General features: G+C 40.3%; 1 long non-coding RNA gene across 1 annotated transcript in view; it reads right to left on the bottom strand.

The window, feature by feature from the left end:
* The window catches only part of LOC138984237 (uncharacterized), a 48,500-nt gene extending 33,260 nt beyond the window's left edge, over positions 1-15,240 (bottom strand). The window contains exon 1 of the long non-coding RNA XR_011461506.1: positions 15,132-15,240. This is a non-coding gene — a long non-coding RNA (uncharacterized lncRNA). The remainder of the gene's footprint in view (positions 1-15,131) is intronic.
* Positions 15,241-16,850: the final 1,610 nt, after the last annotated feature.

Genomic DNA, 16,850 nt, shown 5'->3' with positions numbered 1-16,850 from the left:
AAAATTCTAGCAATCAGAATCCAACAACACATTAAAAAGATCATACACCATGACCAAGTGGGCTTTATCCCAGGGATTCAAGGATTCTTATCTGCAAATCAATGTAATACACCACATTAACAAATTGAAAAATAAAAGCCATATGATTATCTCAATAGATACAGAGAAAGCCTTTGACAAAATTCAACATCCATTTATGATAAAAACTCTCCAGAAAGCAGGAATAGAAGGAACATACTTCAACACAATAAAAGCTATATATGACAAACCCACAGCAAACATTATCCTCATGGTGAAAAATTTAAAGCATTTCCCCTAAAGTCAGGAACAAGACAAGGGTGCCCACTTTCACCACTACTATTCAACATAGTTTTGGAAGTTTTGGCCACAGCAATCAGAGCAGAAAAAGAAATAAAAGGAATCCAAATTGGAAAAGAAGAAGTAAAACTCTCACTGTTTGCAGATGACATGATCCTCTACATAGAAAACCCTAAAGACTCTACCAGAAAATTACTAGAACTAATCAATGATTATAGTAAAGTTGCAGGATATAAAATCAACACACAGAAATCCCTTGCATTCCTATACACTAATAATGAGAAAACAGAAAGAGAAATTAAGGAAACAATTCCATTCACCATTGCAATGGAAAGAATAAAATACTTAGGAATATATCTACCTAAAGAAACTAAAGACCTATATATAGAAAACTATAAAACACTGGTGAAAGAAATCAAAGAGGACACTAATAGATGGAGAAATATACCATGTTCATGGATTGGAAGAATCAATATAGTGAAAATGAGTATACTACCCAAAGCAATTTATAGATTCAATGCAATCCCTTTCAAGCTACCAACAATATTCTTCACAGAGCTAGAACAAATAATTTCACAATTTGTATGGAAATACAAAAAACCTCGAATAGCCAAAGCGATCTTGAGAAAGAAGAATGGAACTGAAGGAATCACCCTGCCTGACCTCAGGCTCTACTACAAAGCCACAGTCATCAAGACAGTATGGTACTGGCACAAAGACAGAAATATAGATCAATGGAACAAAATAGAAAGCCCAGAGATAAATCCATGCACATATGGACACCTTATCTTTGACAAAGGAGGCAAGAATATACAATGGATTAAAGACAATCTCTTTAACAAATGGTGCTGGGAAAACTGGTCAACCACTTGTAAAAGAATGAAACTAGAGCACTTTCTAACACCATACACAAAAATAACTCAAAATGGATTAAAGATCTAAATGTAAGACTAGAAACTATAAAACTCCTAGAGGGGAACATAGGCAAAACCCTCTCTGACATACATCACAGCAGGATCCTCTCTGACCCACCTCCCAGAATATTGGAAATAAAAGCAAAAATAAACAAATGGGACCTAATTAAAATTAAAAGCTTCTGCACAACAAAGGAAATTATAAGCAAGGTGAAAAGACAGCCTTCAGAATGGGAGAAAATAATAGCAAATGAAGCAACGGACAAACAACTAATATCAAAAATATACAAGCAACTCCTACACCTCAATTCCAGAAAAATAAATGACCCAATCAAAAAATGGGCCAAAGAACTAAATAGACATTTCTCCAAAGAAGACATACAGATGGCTAACAAACACATGAAAAGATGCTCAACATCACTCATTATCAGAGAAATGCAAATCAAAACCACTATGAGGTACCATTTCACGCCAGTCAGAATGGCTGCGATCCAAAAGTCTACAAATAATAAATGCTGGAGAGGGTGTGGAGAAAAGGGAACCCTCTTACACTGTCGGTGGGAATGCAAACTAGTACAGCCACTATGGAGAACAGTGTGGAGATTCCTTAAAAAACTGGAAATAGAACTGCCTTATGACCCAGCAATCCCACTGCTGGGCATACACACTGAGGAAACCAGAATTGAAAGAGACACATGTACCCCAATGTTCATCGCAGCACTGTTTATAATAGCCAGGACATGGAAGCAACCTAGATGTCCATCAGCAGATGAATGGATAAGAAAGCTGTGGTACATATACACAATGGAATATTACTCAGCCATTAAAAAGAATACATTTGAATCAGTTCTAATGAGGTGGATGAAACTGGAGCCTATTATACAGAGTGAAGCCAGAAAGAAAAACACCAATACAGTATACTAATACACATATATATGGAATTTAGAAAGATGGTAATGATAACCCTGTATGCAAGACAGCAAAAGAGACACAGATGTACATAACAGTCTTTTGGTCTCTGTGGGAGAGGGAGGGGTGGGATGATTTGGGAGAATGGCACTGAAACATGTATATTACATTATGTTAAATGAATCGCCAGTCCAGGTTCAATGCATGATATAGGATGCTCGGGGCTGATGCACTGGGATGACCCAGAGGGAGGGGATGGGGAGGGAGGTTCACGATGGGGACACGTGTATACCTGTGGTGGATGCATGGTAATGTATGGCAAAACCAATACAATATTGTAAAATAATTAGCCTCCAATTAAAATAAATAAATTTATATAAAAAAAAATAAAGTACTTAAGTGTTAGAAGCCTATTGTTTGCAAAGACAGAAGTTGGCAGAGCATTTCCTGATCTTGACCTGATATTGAAGTAAGTGAGGAAAATGGAATATTATTATGCTCTAGCCAATAAGAATATATCTTTTGGTTCAGTGACCAAAGAAATAGGCATCTTGTATTAAAATCAAGGAAATCAAGGGGAAATTTGTCATAAGAATTTTTGAAATGAGGAAAGTGAAAACAATCACTTCTCCCCGACATACTTGATGTCACTAAGCACCATTTCAAAGATTTGAAGGGTTTTTCTCAAGAAGAGTATCTCAGAATACAGTCAATATGTTGAATAGCTCATTACTCATTACTCATAGGCTGAAAAAACATATTTTTAAATGCTAAGTAAATGATAACCAGTATTTCTGATAAAGATCAAATTGAGCTAAATGTTTGATCTGTCCTGATACATTTTTCTTTAAAAAATAGAGCTATATATTTTTTTTAATTTTTAAATCTCATTTGTTTTATTGAAATATAGTTGATTTACAATACGTTAATTTCTGGTATACAGCAAAGTGACTGTGTTATACAAATATATACATATATACTTTTCATATTCTTTGCCATTATGGTTTATCATAAATTATTGAGTATGATTCTTATGCTATACACTAGGACCTTGTTTATCTGTTTTTTTTTTTTTTTTGCCACTTTATTTTTTTTAATTGAAGGATAATTGTTTTACAGAATTTTGTGATTTCCTATCAAACATCAACCAGAATCTGTTAGATAGAGCTGTATTAACAGCATTATTATATATATATATACTATATATTTAAGTGTTTAACAAATAATTTCTATAACTTTTATATGTATATATATAATATTAATATTATGGTAGTATGTTCAGTTCAGTAATTCAGTCATGTCTGACTCTTTGAGACCCCATAGACTGAAGCAAGCCAGGCTTCCCTGTTCATCACCAACTCCCAGAGCTTGCTCAAATTCATATCCTTGGAGTCAGTGATCCCATCCAACCATCTCATCCTCTGTCATCCCCTTCTCCTCCCCCTTCAGTCTTTCCCTGTATCAGGGTCTTTTCCAATGAGTCAGTTCTTTGCATCAGGTGGCCAAAATATTGGAATGTCAGCTTCGGCATCAGTCCTTCCAATGAATATTCAGGACTGATTTCCTTTAGGATTGACTGATTTGATCTCCTTGCAATCCAAGGGGCTATTAAGAGTCTTCTCCAACACCATAGTTCAGAAGCATCAATTCTTCAGTGCTCAGTTTTCTTTATGGTCCAACTCTCACATTCATACATGACTACTGGAAAAACCATAGCTTTGACTAGACAGAACTTTGTCAGCAAAGTAATGTCTCTGCTTTTTAATATGCTATCTAGATTTTCCATAGCTTTTCTTCCAAGTCTTAAGTGTCTTTTAATTTCATGTTTGCAGTCACCAACTGCAGTGATTTGGAGCCTATGAAAATAAAGTCTGTCACTGTTTCCATTGTTTCCCCATCTGTTTTCCATGAGTGATGGGACCGGATGCCATGATCTTCATTTCTTGAATGTTGAGTTTTAACCAGCTTTTTCACTCTCTTCTTTCACTTTCATCAAGAGGCTCTTTAGTTCCTCTTCATTTTCTGCCATTAGGGTGGTGTCATCTGCATGTCTGAGGTTATTGTTATTTCTCCCTGAAATCTTGATTCCAGCTTCTGCTACATCCAGCCTGGCATTTTGCATGATGTACTCTGTGTATAAGTTAAATAAGCAGTGTGACAATATAACTTTTATATATATAATATTTTTATTATGATAGCCTGTAAGGGTCTTGATAAAATAAGTTAAGACTTGAAGGAAGCACAAGACAAGAACAAGCCATGTGGATGTCTGGGGAAGAACATTCCATTCAGAGGGAATAACAAGCGCAAAATTTCTGAAACAGAAGCATGCTTGACATCCTCATTGAATATCAAGGAGGTCACTATAGATGGAATAGAGTGAGGAAGGGAGAGTAATAGGTGATGAAAGCAGAGGTAGCAAAGAATCAAGATATATGAAGACTGAATGTTATTCTGAGATGAGAAGTCACTGGAGGGTTTTGAGCAGAGAAGTGTCTGTCACCATTTTTATGAGTTCACTTTGACTGCTGGGAATAAACTGAGGGAGGTAAAAAGAAGGGAAACTAATCAGGAAGCTATATCAGTAACTGAGGCAAGAGAAGATGAGGGCTTATACCAGAGCAGAAGCAGTGGAAGTGGTAAGAAATGGTTGGATTCTGGACATATTACTAGTTACTTTTTCAGGAAATACTGTCCGTACTGTTCATGGGGTTCTCAAGGCAAGAATGCTGAAGTGATTGGCCATTCCCTGCTCCAGTGGACCACGTTTTGTCAGAACTCTCCACCATGACTGGAGAAAGAAATGGAAACCCATTCCAGTATTCTTGCCTGGAAAATCCCATGGACAGAGGAGCCTGGCAGGCTACAGTCCATGGGGTCACAATGAGTCAGACAGGACTGAAGTGACTTAGCATGCACACACTCAATCTTTACCTTCCAAGGTGGTGCAGTGGTAAAGAATCTGCCTGCCAATGCAGGAGACTCAGATTCGATCCCTGGGCCAGGAAAGATCCCCTGGAGTAGGATATGACAACCCACTCTAGTATTCTTGCCTGGAGAATTCTATGGACAGAGGAGCCTGACGGGCTGCAGTCCATGGGGGTCACAAAGAGTTGGACACAGCTGAGTGACTGAGTACTCTGAGCACCCTCCACCATGACCTGTCTGTCTTGGGTGGCCCTACTCAGCATGGCTCAGAGTTTTATTGTGTTAGACAAGATTGTGATCAGTTTGGTTAGTTTTCTGTGATTGTGGTTTTCATTCAGTCTGCCCTCTGATAGGATGGCAGGCTTGAGGATAAGAGGCTTGTGGTCCCAAGATGTGCCCACATGGTGGAGTAGAAGGACATGCACTCATCTTCTCCAATGAGTGTCTGGGAGCCTCCAGTGGAGGTATGGATCAACTGTGGCCTGCCACAAGGTTGGAGCACTGACTACAACAGTCCTGGGAACCACGGGTGCTGGCATAAATCCTTTGGAAGGAGATCACCATTACCCCTACCATAGTTTTGCCTCAGGTTCAGTGAACTAAAATGGACAAGAATGGGCAAATTTTTAATTCATATGACCATCGTATCTACTACCGTGGGCAAGAATCCCTTAGAAGAAATGGAGTAACCCTCATAGTCAACAAAAGAGTCCAAAATGCAGTACTTGGATACAATCTCAAAAATTACAGAATGATCTCTGTTCATTTCCAAGACAAACCAGTCAACATCACAGTAATCCAAGTCTATGCCCCAACCACAAATGCTGAAGAAACTGAAGTTGAATGGTTCTATGAAGACCTGCTGCTACTGCTAAGTCACTTCAGTTGTGTCCGACTCTGTGCGACCCCATAGATGGCAGCCCATCAGGCTCCCCCATCCCTGAGATTCTCCAGGCAAGAACACTGGAGTGGGTTGCCATTTCCTTCTCCAATGCATGAAAGTGAAAAGTGAAAGTGAAGTCGCTCAGTCGTGTCCGACTCCTAGCGACCCCATGGACTGCAGCCTACCAGGCTCCTCCATCCATGGGATTTTCCAGGCAAGAGTACTGGAGTGGGGTGCCATTGCCTTCTCCACTATGAAGACCTACAAGACTTTATAGAACTAACACCAAAAGAAAAAAAAAATGTCCTTTTCATCCTAGGGGACTGGAATGCAAAAGTAGGAAGTCAAGAGATACCTAGAATAAGGGGCATTGGAGTAGAAAATGAAGCAGGACAAAGACTAACAGAGTTTTGCCAGGAGAGAATGCACTGCTCATAGCAAACACCCTCTTCCAACGATGACTCTACACGTGGACATCACCAGATGGTCAATACCGAAATGAAATTGATTATATTCTTTGCAGTCGAAGATGGAGAAGTTTTATAAAGTCAGAAAAAAACAAGACGGGGAGTTGACTGTGGCTCAGATGATGAACTCCTTATTGCCAAATTCAGACTTAAATTGAAGAAAGTAGGGAAAACCATTAGACCATTCAGGTATGACCTAAATCAAACCCCTTATGACTATACAGTGGAAGTGACAAATAGATTCAAGGGATTAGATCTGATAGGCAGAGTGTCTAAAGAAGTGTGGATGGAGGTTCATCACATTGTACAGGAGGTGGGGATCAAAACCATCCTTAAGAAAAAGAAAAGCAAAAAGGCAAAATGGCTGTCTGAGGAGGCCTTACAAATAGCTGAGAGAGGGAAAAGGAAAGGAAAAAAAGAAAGATATACCCATTTGAATACAGAGTTCCTAAGAATAGCTAGGAGAGATAAGAAAGCCTTCCTCAGTGAACAATGCAAAGAAATAAAGGAAAACAATAGAATGGGAAAGAATTAGAGATGTCTTCAAGAAAATTAAAGATACCAAGGGAATATTTCACGCAAAGATGGGCACATTAGAGTACAGAAATGGTGTGGCCCTAACAGAAGCAGAAGATATTAATAAGAGGTGGCAAGAATACACATAAGAACTGTACAAAAAAGAGCTTCATGACCCAGATAATCACGATGGTGTGATCACTGACCTAGTGCCAGACATCTTGAAGTGGGAAGTCAAGTGGGCCTTAGGAAGCATCAGTATGAACAAAGCTAGTGGAGGTGATGGAATTTCAGTTGAGCTATTTCAAATCCCAAAAGATAATGCTGTGAAAGTGCTGCGCTCAATATGCCAGCAAATTTGGAAAACTCAGCAGTGGCCACAGGGCTGGAAAATGTCAGTTTTCATTCCAGTCCCAAAGAAGGGCAATGCCAAAGAAGGTTCAAACTTTGGCAAAATTGCACTCATCTCACATGCTAGCAAAGTCATGCTCAAAATTCTCTAAGCCAGGCTTCTACAGTACACGAACTGAGAACTTCCAGATGTTCAAGGTGGATTATGAAAGGCAGAGGAACCAGAGATCAAACTGCCAACATACGATGGACTATTAAAAAGGAAAGAGAATTCTAGAATGTATCTACTCCTACTTCATTGACTATGCTAAAGGCTTTGACTGTGTGGATCACAAAAAGCTGTGGAAAATTCTTAAAGAGACAGAAATACCAGACCACCTGACCTGCCTCCTGAGAAACCTGTATGCAGGTCAAGAAGCAAGAGTTAGAACAGGACATGGGACAAAGGACTGGTTTCAAATTGGGAAAAGAGTACATCAAGGCTGTGTATTGTCACCCTACTTGTTTAACTTATATGCAATGTACATCATGTGAAATGCCAGGCTGGATGAAGCAGAAGGATGAAGCAGACATGCAGATGACACCACCCTTATGGTAGAAAGCGAGGAAACTAAAGGGTCTTTTAATGAAGGTGAAAGAGGAGAGTGAAAAAGCTGACTTAATACTCAACAATCAAAAAAAAAAAAAAAAAGATCATGGCATCCAGTCCCATCACTTCATGGCAAATACATGGGGAAACAATGGAAAAAGAGTATTTTCCTGAGCTCCAAAATCACTGCAAATAGTGACTGCAGCCTCAAAATTAAAAGACGCTTGCCACTTGGAAGAAAAGCTATGACAAACCTAGACAGCATATTAAAAAGCAGAGACATTACTTTGCCAACAAACGTCCGTAGAGTCAAAGCTATGGTTTTTCAGTAGTTACATATGGATGTGAGAGTTGGACCTTAAAGAAAACTGAGCACCGAAGAATTGATGCTTTTGAACTGTGGTGTTGGAGAAGAGTCTTGAGAGTCCCTTGGACTTCAAGGAGATCCAACCAGTCAATCCTAAAGAAAATCAGTCATGAATATTCATTGGAAGGACTGAAGCTCCAATATTTTGGCCACCTGATGCAAACAGCCAACTCATTAGAAAAGAGCATGAGGCTAGGAAAGCTTGAAGGCGGGAAGAAAATGGAATTATAGTGGACGAGATGGTTGTATGGTATCACTGACTCAATGGATGTGAGTTTGAGCAAGCTGCATGAGATGGTGAAGGACAGGGAAGCCTGGCGTGTTGCAGTCTATGGGGTCACCAAGAGTCAACATGACTGAGCGGATGAACAACCATTCAGTAAATGTTTATTGAACATTTATATAACTGAAACTATCTTGAACACTGGAAACGTCATGCTAAGCCAAACAAACAAAGAAAAACCAAACACAAATCTCCATGGTTCTTATTTTCCCTTAGTAATTGTCTATCTCATGATGGAAGTTTGGAAGAAGAAACAGGCATTATAGGTGTAAACCAATTTGCAAAAATACACACTGTGAATCAAGTTAACCAGTGTAAAAGGAAAGAGTACCTTGAGGGGAGTGGATGGACTTTGCTACTTTGGACTGTGAGTCTGAGAAAGGCCACTTAGGAAGCAGTGACTTACCTGCTTGGGCCTGAATGATGAGAAGGAGGCAACTAGACGAAGATCTGGTGAATGATCACTCAGGTAAAATGAACTACAAGTTCACAGAGAGCTTGCTCAGCCAACAGATGTAAATTTGGTAGTGTGACTGGAACATAGTAAAAAAATGTGAAAATTGTTGGAAAAATGTTGTGTGTACATGTCCTTAGTTTCTCAGTTGTATGTCCAACTCTTTGTAGGCCACCAGGCCCTTCTGTCCCTTGGGATTCTCCAAGCAAAAATACTTGAATGAGTTGCCATGCCCTCCTCCAAGGGATCTTCCCAACCCAGGGATCAAACCCAGGTCTTCTGAATTGCAGGTGATTCTTGACCACCTGAGCCACTAGAGAAGCCCAGGAAGTGAGATTAGCAAGGAAGATTATGTAGTATCTTGAAGGCTGTAAAAAGGAATTGAAAAAGTATTTTAGAAAGCCTTTAGAAGGCTTTAAATAAGAAAATAGCAGGATCTACTTTACTGTTCTAGAAGATCCCTCTGATTACTTTGCAGAGGATTGATTCTGTTGGAGACATACAAAAGCAGAGCTCAAGTAAGCAGCTGGAAATATGAGTCTGATGTTCAGGAGAGCAGTCAGGCTTGGAGATACAAGTTGAGGAGTAATCAGCGCATGGATGGTATTGAAAGAGATGGATATAAGTGAAATGACTTCAAAGTGAGTGTGAGTGGTGAAGAGTCAGGAATCCCAAGGACTTCCTGGTCTCTTAGTGAGATCACTCATTCATTTGTCTCCCATCACAGCAAGACTGTCTAGCTATTATTGTCCATTCTCTCCTCAGCCCACTGCACTGAGACATCCCTCCCCACTGCTTTACTGAATCTGTCCCTGTTACAGTCACCTTTCTCCCCTTGAAACACAAAGCAAATGGGTATCAGTGAATAAATAACAAGTAGGAGAATCTGGGAGAATTAGAGCATTTGAGTGACAGGACACCAACAGAGAAAGAACAATGCCTCCAACAACTGAGGACCAAAAAATCAAAGTGCTGAGGAGGGTCTCCGCCGTATATGAGAGAAGATTCCTACCAGGAGCATTGTGGCTTGGGTCTGTCTTCTCAAAATTAAGCTGCTTGCCTGTATTTCTGATCACCATCTGCTCCTGAATTTCCCAAGGCCAAGCTTCACTACCCATTTCTGTGATTCCAATTTGGGCCTTCTCAGGACTGTGCCAGCCTGGCATGCCACCTTCTATCTGTAACCAGGCCTCTCAGACTCTCCATCAGTCTGCCTGCTAGACTGAACCTCTCTCTCACACCCACAAATACATGCCCCTTTCCCATCATCTTTTGTGCGGCCCTGGTCCTACTTCGTGACTTCACTAGTCTGTGCATCTTGCAATAATTAATGAGGTTCATCTGATTAGTCATGTCTCTCAATGTGACATTTCCTTAGTATCCTGTTGTGGTATTCTTGAGGGGTCTGGAAGATAGCTCATGAGTGCTAAGGTTTCCCTGGTGGCTCAAACGGAAAAGAATCCACTTTACCTAAAGAATTACTGCATTCCTAAAGATTGCAGGAGACCCAGGTTCAATTCCTGGGTCAGGAAGATACCCTGTAGAAGGGAGTGGGAATCTACTCCACTATTCTTGCCTGGAGAATCCCATGGACAGAGGAGCCTGGTAGGCTACAGGCCCTAGGGTTGCAAAGAATCGGACATGACGAAGCAATTAATACACACAACTTAACGCATTGTAAGAATCTGAAAACCTGAAAAGGTCTCTGGGCTCAGTTTAACACATACTCTGTGGTTAAGTTAGACTCCCAATGAGGGCTGTGCCCCTTCACAAAGCATATACTCTCATATTTTATCAAAATTAATAGAAGCAGCAAAGGAAACAGTGACTAAAGTGAGGAGCATGTGGTAAATAAGGTATTCTTATTATCTTGTACTGGGAAAGGCTGGACCAAAATTTGGTGGACAGTAAGGGCTTTGCTGTGAAAAGAAGAGAAGCGAAAAGCAAAGGAGAAAAGGAAAGATATAAATATCTGAATGCAGAGTTCCAAAGAATAGCAAGAAGAGATAAGAAAGCCTTCTTCAGCAATCAATGCAAAGAAATAGAGGAAAACAACAGAATGGGAAAGACTAGGGATCTCTTCAAGAAAATTAGAGATACCAAGGGAACATTTCATGCAAAGGTGGGCTCGATAAAGGACAGAAATGGTAAGGACCTAACAGAAGCAGATGATATTAAGAAGAGATGGCAAGAATACACAGAAGAACTGTACAAAAAAGAGCTTCATGACCCAGATAATCATGATGGTGTGATCACTGACCTAGAGCCAGACATCCTGGAATGTGAAGTCAAGTAGGCCTTAGAAAGCATCACTACGAACAAAGCTAGTGGAGGTGATGGAATTCCAGTTGAGCTATTCCAAATCCTGAAAGATGATGCTGTGAAAGTGCTGCACTCAATATGCCAGCAAATTTGGAAAACTCAGCAGTGGCCACAGGACTGGAAAAGGGCAGTTTTCATTCCAATCCAAAAGAAAGGCAATGCCAAAGAGTGCTCAAACTACCACACAATTGCTCTCATCTCACACGCTAGTAAAGTAATGCTCAAAATTCTCCAAGCCAGGCTTCAGCAATATGTGAACCGTTAACTTCCTGATATTCAAGCTGGTTTAAGAAAAGGCAGAGGAACCAGAGATCAAATTGCCAACATCTGCTGGATCATGGAAAAAGCAAGAGAGTTCCAGAAAAACATCTATTTCTGCTTTATTGACTATGCCAAAGCCTTTGACTATGTGGATCACAATAAACTGTGGAAAATTCTGAAAGAGATGGGAATACCAGACCACCTGACCTACCTCTTGAGAAATCTGTATGCAGGTCAGGAAGCAACAGTTAGAACTGGACATGGAACAACAGACTGGTTCCAAATAGGAAAAGGAGTACATCAAGGCTGTATATTGTCACCCTGTTTATTTAACTTATATGCAGAGTACATCATGAGAAACGCTGTGTTGGAAGAAGCACAAGCTGGAATCAAGATTGCCGGGAGAAATATCAATAACCTCAGATATGCAGATGACACCACCCTTATGGCAGAAAGTGAAGAGGAACTCAAAAGCCTCTTGATGAAGGTGAAAGTGGAGAGTGAAAAAGTTGGCTTAAAGCTCAACATTCAGAAAACAAGGATCATGGCATCTGGTCCCATCACTTCATGGGAAATAGATGGGGAAACAGTGGAAACAGTGTCAGACTTTATTTTTCTGGGCTCCAAAATCACTGCAGATGGTGACTGCAGCCATGAAATTAAAAGATGCTTACTCCTTGGAAGGAAAGTTATGACCAACCTAGAAAGCATATTGAAAAGCAGAGACATTCCTTTGCCAATAAAGGTTCGTCTAGTCAAGGCTATGGTTTTTCCATTGGTCATGTATGGATGTGAGAGTTGGACTGTGAAGAAGGCTGAGTGCCAAAGAATTGATGCTTTTGAACTGTGGTGTTGGAGAAGACTCTTGAAAGTCCCTTGGACTGCAAAGAGATCCAACCAGTCCATTCTAAAGGAGATCAGCCCTGGGATTTCTTTGGAAGGAATAATGCTAAAGCTGAAACTCCAGTACTTTGGCCACCTCATGTGAAGAGTTGACTCATTGGAAAAGACTCTGATGCTGGGAGGGATTGGGGGCAGGAGGAGAAGGGGGTGACAGAGGATGAGATGGCTGGATGGTATCACTGACTCGATGGAGGTGAGTCTGAGTGAACTTCAGGAGTTGGTGATGGACAGGGAGGCCTGGTGTGCTGCTATTCATGGGGTCACAAAGAGTCGGACATGACTGAGCGACTGATCGGATCTGAAGGGCTTTGCTGGAAATTTTAACTCTTCTTCCTGGAGCTTGGTATAGGAAGACACAAGAGTCCTGGAGGAGTTACTAGAAGTTGAAAAGCAAATGTCACACTAATCTTGAAAAATCAACTTATAATTTAATACATATTCATGGAATTACATAGTCTATTATGTATTTGAAGACTGTTTTGATTTGAATTGTATCCCCCACAAGTTCATATGTTGAAATCCCAGTGGTCAGGATCTCAGAATGGGACTTTATTTGAAAATGGGTTTGTGGCAAGTATAATTAGTTAAAATGAGGTCATACTGGAGTGGGGTGGGCTCCCCATCCAATATGACTGGTACCTTAATTTGAACACACACACACACACACACACAGGAAAGATGTCATGTGAAGATGAAGGCAGAGATGTTCAAGCCAAGGATCGCCAATGACTGCCAGCAAACCACCTGAAGCCAGGGGAGAAGAATGGAACGGATTTTCCTTCAGGCCCTCAGAAGACACCGATCCTGCCAACACCTTGATCTCAGACTAGCAACCTCCAGCACTGCAAGACAATACACTTCTGTTGTTGAAGCCACCCAGTGTGAGGTACTAACACAAAGCTTAAACAGACATAAATGAGATTCTCTGTGATATTTTGGTCACGTTTTCCATCTTGCATTCATAAAAGTGCAGAACAATTTGTCTGCACTTCAGAAATTTGCAGACCCTCACCTCATCACAATTACCACAGGGAGGACGGAAAAACAAGCCGAGGTGTGTGTGCAAAAACATGGTCTCTCCTCTGAAGACACTGAAGGAGCACTTCTTAATTTAGGCCTATTTCCAAAGAGGCTGAAAAAGGGAAATCACATTTAAAACAAACATTTACCCCTGTTGCTAAGTAAATGCGTCACAACATTACTATACTATCAGACATGAAAATTAAGCCAGAATTATGCAGTTAGGGCTAATGCTGTCTATCCAAACACTAGTGACAGACAAAGAGAAATAGTTGCATTTCGTATGATAATTGGCCAGGGATGTGCAGCCTGTACTTAAAAACCATGTTGGGACACTTTTGCATATCAGAAAACAATCTCATTAACACATTTCATGAGACACTTGTGTAATCAAAGAATTCTAATTATTCTCAAAGCCTTGGACAAGGAATACAATTCAAACCATTTCAATGATAAAAAAAAATCAGCAATTTTTACATAGCCACTGGTAGTGTCAAACTCATAATTGTATCCTTATTACTATGTCATCATTGTTTTATCAGAATAATTACTACCTTGTAGTATAAGTAAAACTATGTGCTTATGGAAACATGGACATGGGAAGTGTATTTCTTCCTTCACTTGAGACAGTAGAATCTACCAAAATTGGGCATAGGATAAAAGAGATATGCAAGAAAAAGCCTGATGTCTTTGTTGTTTTCAAATTTGCATAAAACCCAAAGGGTAAAAACCAGCCCACGCCACAAGTAATGTCCCCAAGCTTGACCTGGTGGTTTGACTTCACGAAACTTGCATTGAACCAGACATTCGGCTTTACACAGCTGACCAAAGACTTTGGATATCACGGCTTCTCTTCTGATGCCTCATTCTTGATATGCCCCACCCCCATCCTGCCCAGACACACAGAGCTCAAGGCTCCTGGGCAATTCAGACAGGACGGCGCAGCACATGGAATCTACCCAGCAGACCCTTACCAGCCTGGTTTCCAAAGCCTGTCTGTTAAAACTAAGGTGAGGGTGAGTCATGGGGCCCATAGTCACCACCCAACCTGTTCGGGAGCATTGCTCCGTCATTTTAACAGCTAGACCTGCAGGCAACGTGTAGCCTGTTATGATAGGCTGAGCAGTGCTCAGTTTATCAGGGATCTGATTGGCAGAGCAGCCTCAGCGCTTTATAATAGTTCTTAGAAGTGTTTACAGAACACTGTGTTTTGCACCTCAGTGTAAAGCACACCATGTGAAGCTGTGCCCCAGCCCACGTGCAGGTGGGGGCCAGTGGGAAACTTCAGATTTCCCAAGAAGGGACACCTCTGTCTGTTTACTCCAAGCACTATGGAGGAGGCATTACATTTAAATGGAAGCAAGAGAGATGTAGATGAGATCTGAAAAGCTTAGGTTCCTACAAGAAGAATGGTTTGTTATTCTGTCTCCTTGAAGGGGTTTTAAACAATGACAAGGAAGATTTATCTTTTACCAGTTTTGGAATATCTTTATTCTGTGCCCCTTGGAAAATACCAAAAACAAATATGTCAAACTAAATGGTGCCTTATGGTTTTAGGGCTAGGGCTCTGTTCTTTTCTGTTGATTTGGCATCCTTATGGAATTTAGGGAAGAAAATTGTTTTTCCAGCTCTTAATGAACACCTACCTCACTTCCCACACACAGGTGCTCTTCCTTCAGGTCTTTTTGATTCTAATTCTCTTTAATTTTCTTGGTCTTCCCAAACTAGCTCTGCATTATACATTCAGAGAGTCCTTTTGTGGACAAAGAATTAAAAAAAACACAGTATGCTTTCAAAAAACAGTTTAACACTTTCTGCCTTTAAGCTTAATATGCTCAAATACAAAGAAACATCTAAGAACCCACTCGTTGCTATATTTTATCTTGGATTGCTGGACTTGTCAATTAAAGAAAGTATTTTCACGTTCAGACATATTCAGGGAATATTGAAGGAAAATAAAATGCGAGTGTAAATAAGGACTCACTAGGAAGGAGATGTAAGTGGGTGGAGGGTAAAATCCATTTAGTATAGAAATAAAGTTATGTTCACAGCAAGTCCAAACTGAGACAGGTAACACATTGCCCTAACGATCTAGCAGTTAAGCTTTTAAATGCCTGACGTCTCATATTCTCAATTAAATTTCAGATTAGTTGTGATTCCATGATTGGTTCAGCTTGGCCAGAAGCAGGGAGAAAGGGAAATGGTATCTCTGCTCCAATTTTCCCTCTCTTTCTGAGTTTCAATGCTGAATAGTGGGTTGTTATTTAGTCACTAAGTTGTGTCCGACTCTTTTGCGACATCATGGACTGTAACCCACCAGGTCCTCTGTCCATGGAATTTCCTAGGCAAGGATACTGGAGTGGGTTGCCATTTCCTTGTCTTGGGGATCTTCCCAACTCAGGGATCAAACCTGCATCTCCTGCATTGGCAGGAGGATTCTTTACAGCTGAGCCACTACAGTGGGTGAATGAGGGCAAATGCTTTCGCCAGTAGAAGAAAATTTGGAAACCCTCTTTTGCCACCAATATCCAGTTTTTAAATTACCTTTACTCCATGGCAAGATTTGGTGATTAGAGTTCAGAGAAACAAATGTTTTTCATCAGGGCTATGGCAACAGCTCCCACATTCAGTCTCCTTTACTCAAATGAAATTAATAATTCATTCTTCTATTGGTTCAACACAAATTTATTAAGCACATACTATGTGCCAGATATTATTTTAGACCCAGGGTTATGGCCATGAAACATTTGAAAAATGTTTCTACCTTTACAGGTTTAACTTGTAAGGAGAGGAGATGGATATCGAACGAGCAAGTAAGTGAAACAGTAGCGTGTTAGATGACTGAAAAGGCTATGGAGGGAAATAAAGCAGGGATGGGCAATGGGGAGCACTGGGGGATATGTTGAGTACTACAGTTCAAAGAAGGGAAGATAGGAAAGACTTGGCTGAGGAGAAAATATTTGAGCAAATATCTAAAGAGTGGGAGGACTAGCTGTGGATATTTGTAGGAAGAGTGTTCCAGGCAGTGGGAATGGCAAATGTGAGGGCCTGAAAATGCAGTAGGCACAGTATTTGTCAAAGCATGAGATCTCCCTCATCCTATCAAAGTAAATGTCACACAGAAAGTAATTCTATGCTAACAAAGGTAGCCAACAATATGTGAATCCTATACTCACAGTACAGTTTTTTCTGGTCAGCATCAATTTAATGGTATGAAGTGCCTTGGGACTTGGTTCATGTGTTACATTCATCTTATGTAGCTTTCTATTTGTTTTTATCTTATACTAGTAATACATAAATACCAAATTATTGAAAAGATAGAAACAAATAGGACTTTGCACAGTGAAATGTGACAGTTCCCTTAT

The sequence above is a fragment of the Bos mutus genome, chromosome 20 (assembly GCF_027580195.1).
Source record: "Bos mutus isolate GX-2022 chromosome 20, NWIPB_WYAK_1.1, whole genome shotgun sequence".
NCBI lineage: Eukaryota > Metazoa > Chordata > Mammalia > Artiodactyla > Bovidae > Bos > Bos mutus.
This window is presented reverse-complemented; position numbering and strand designations above follow the sequence as displayed.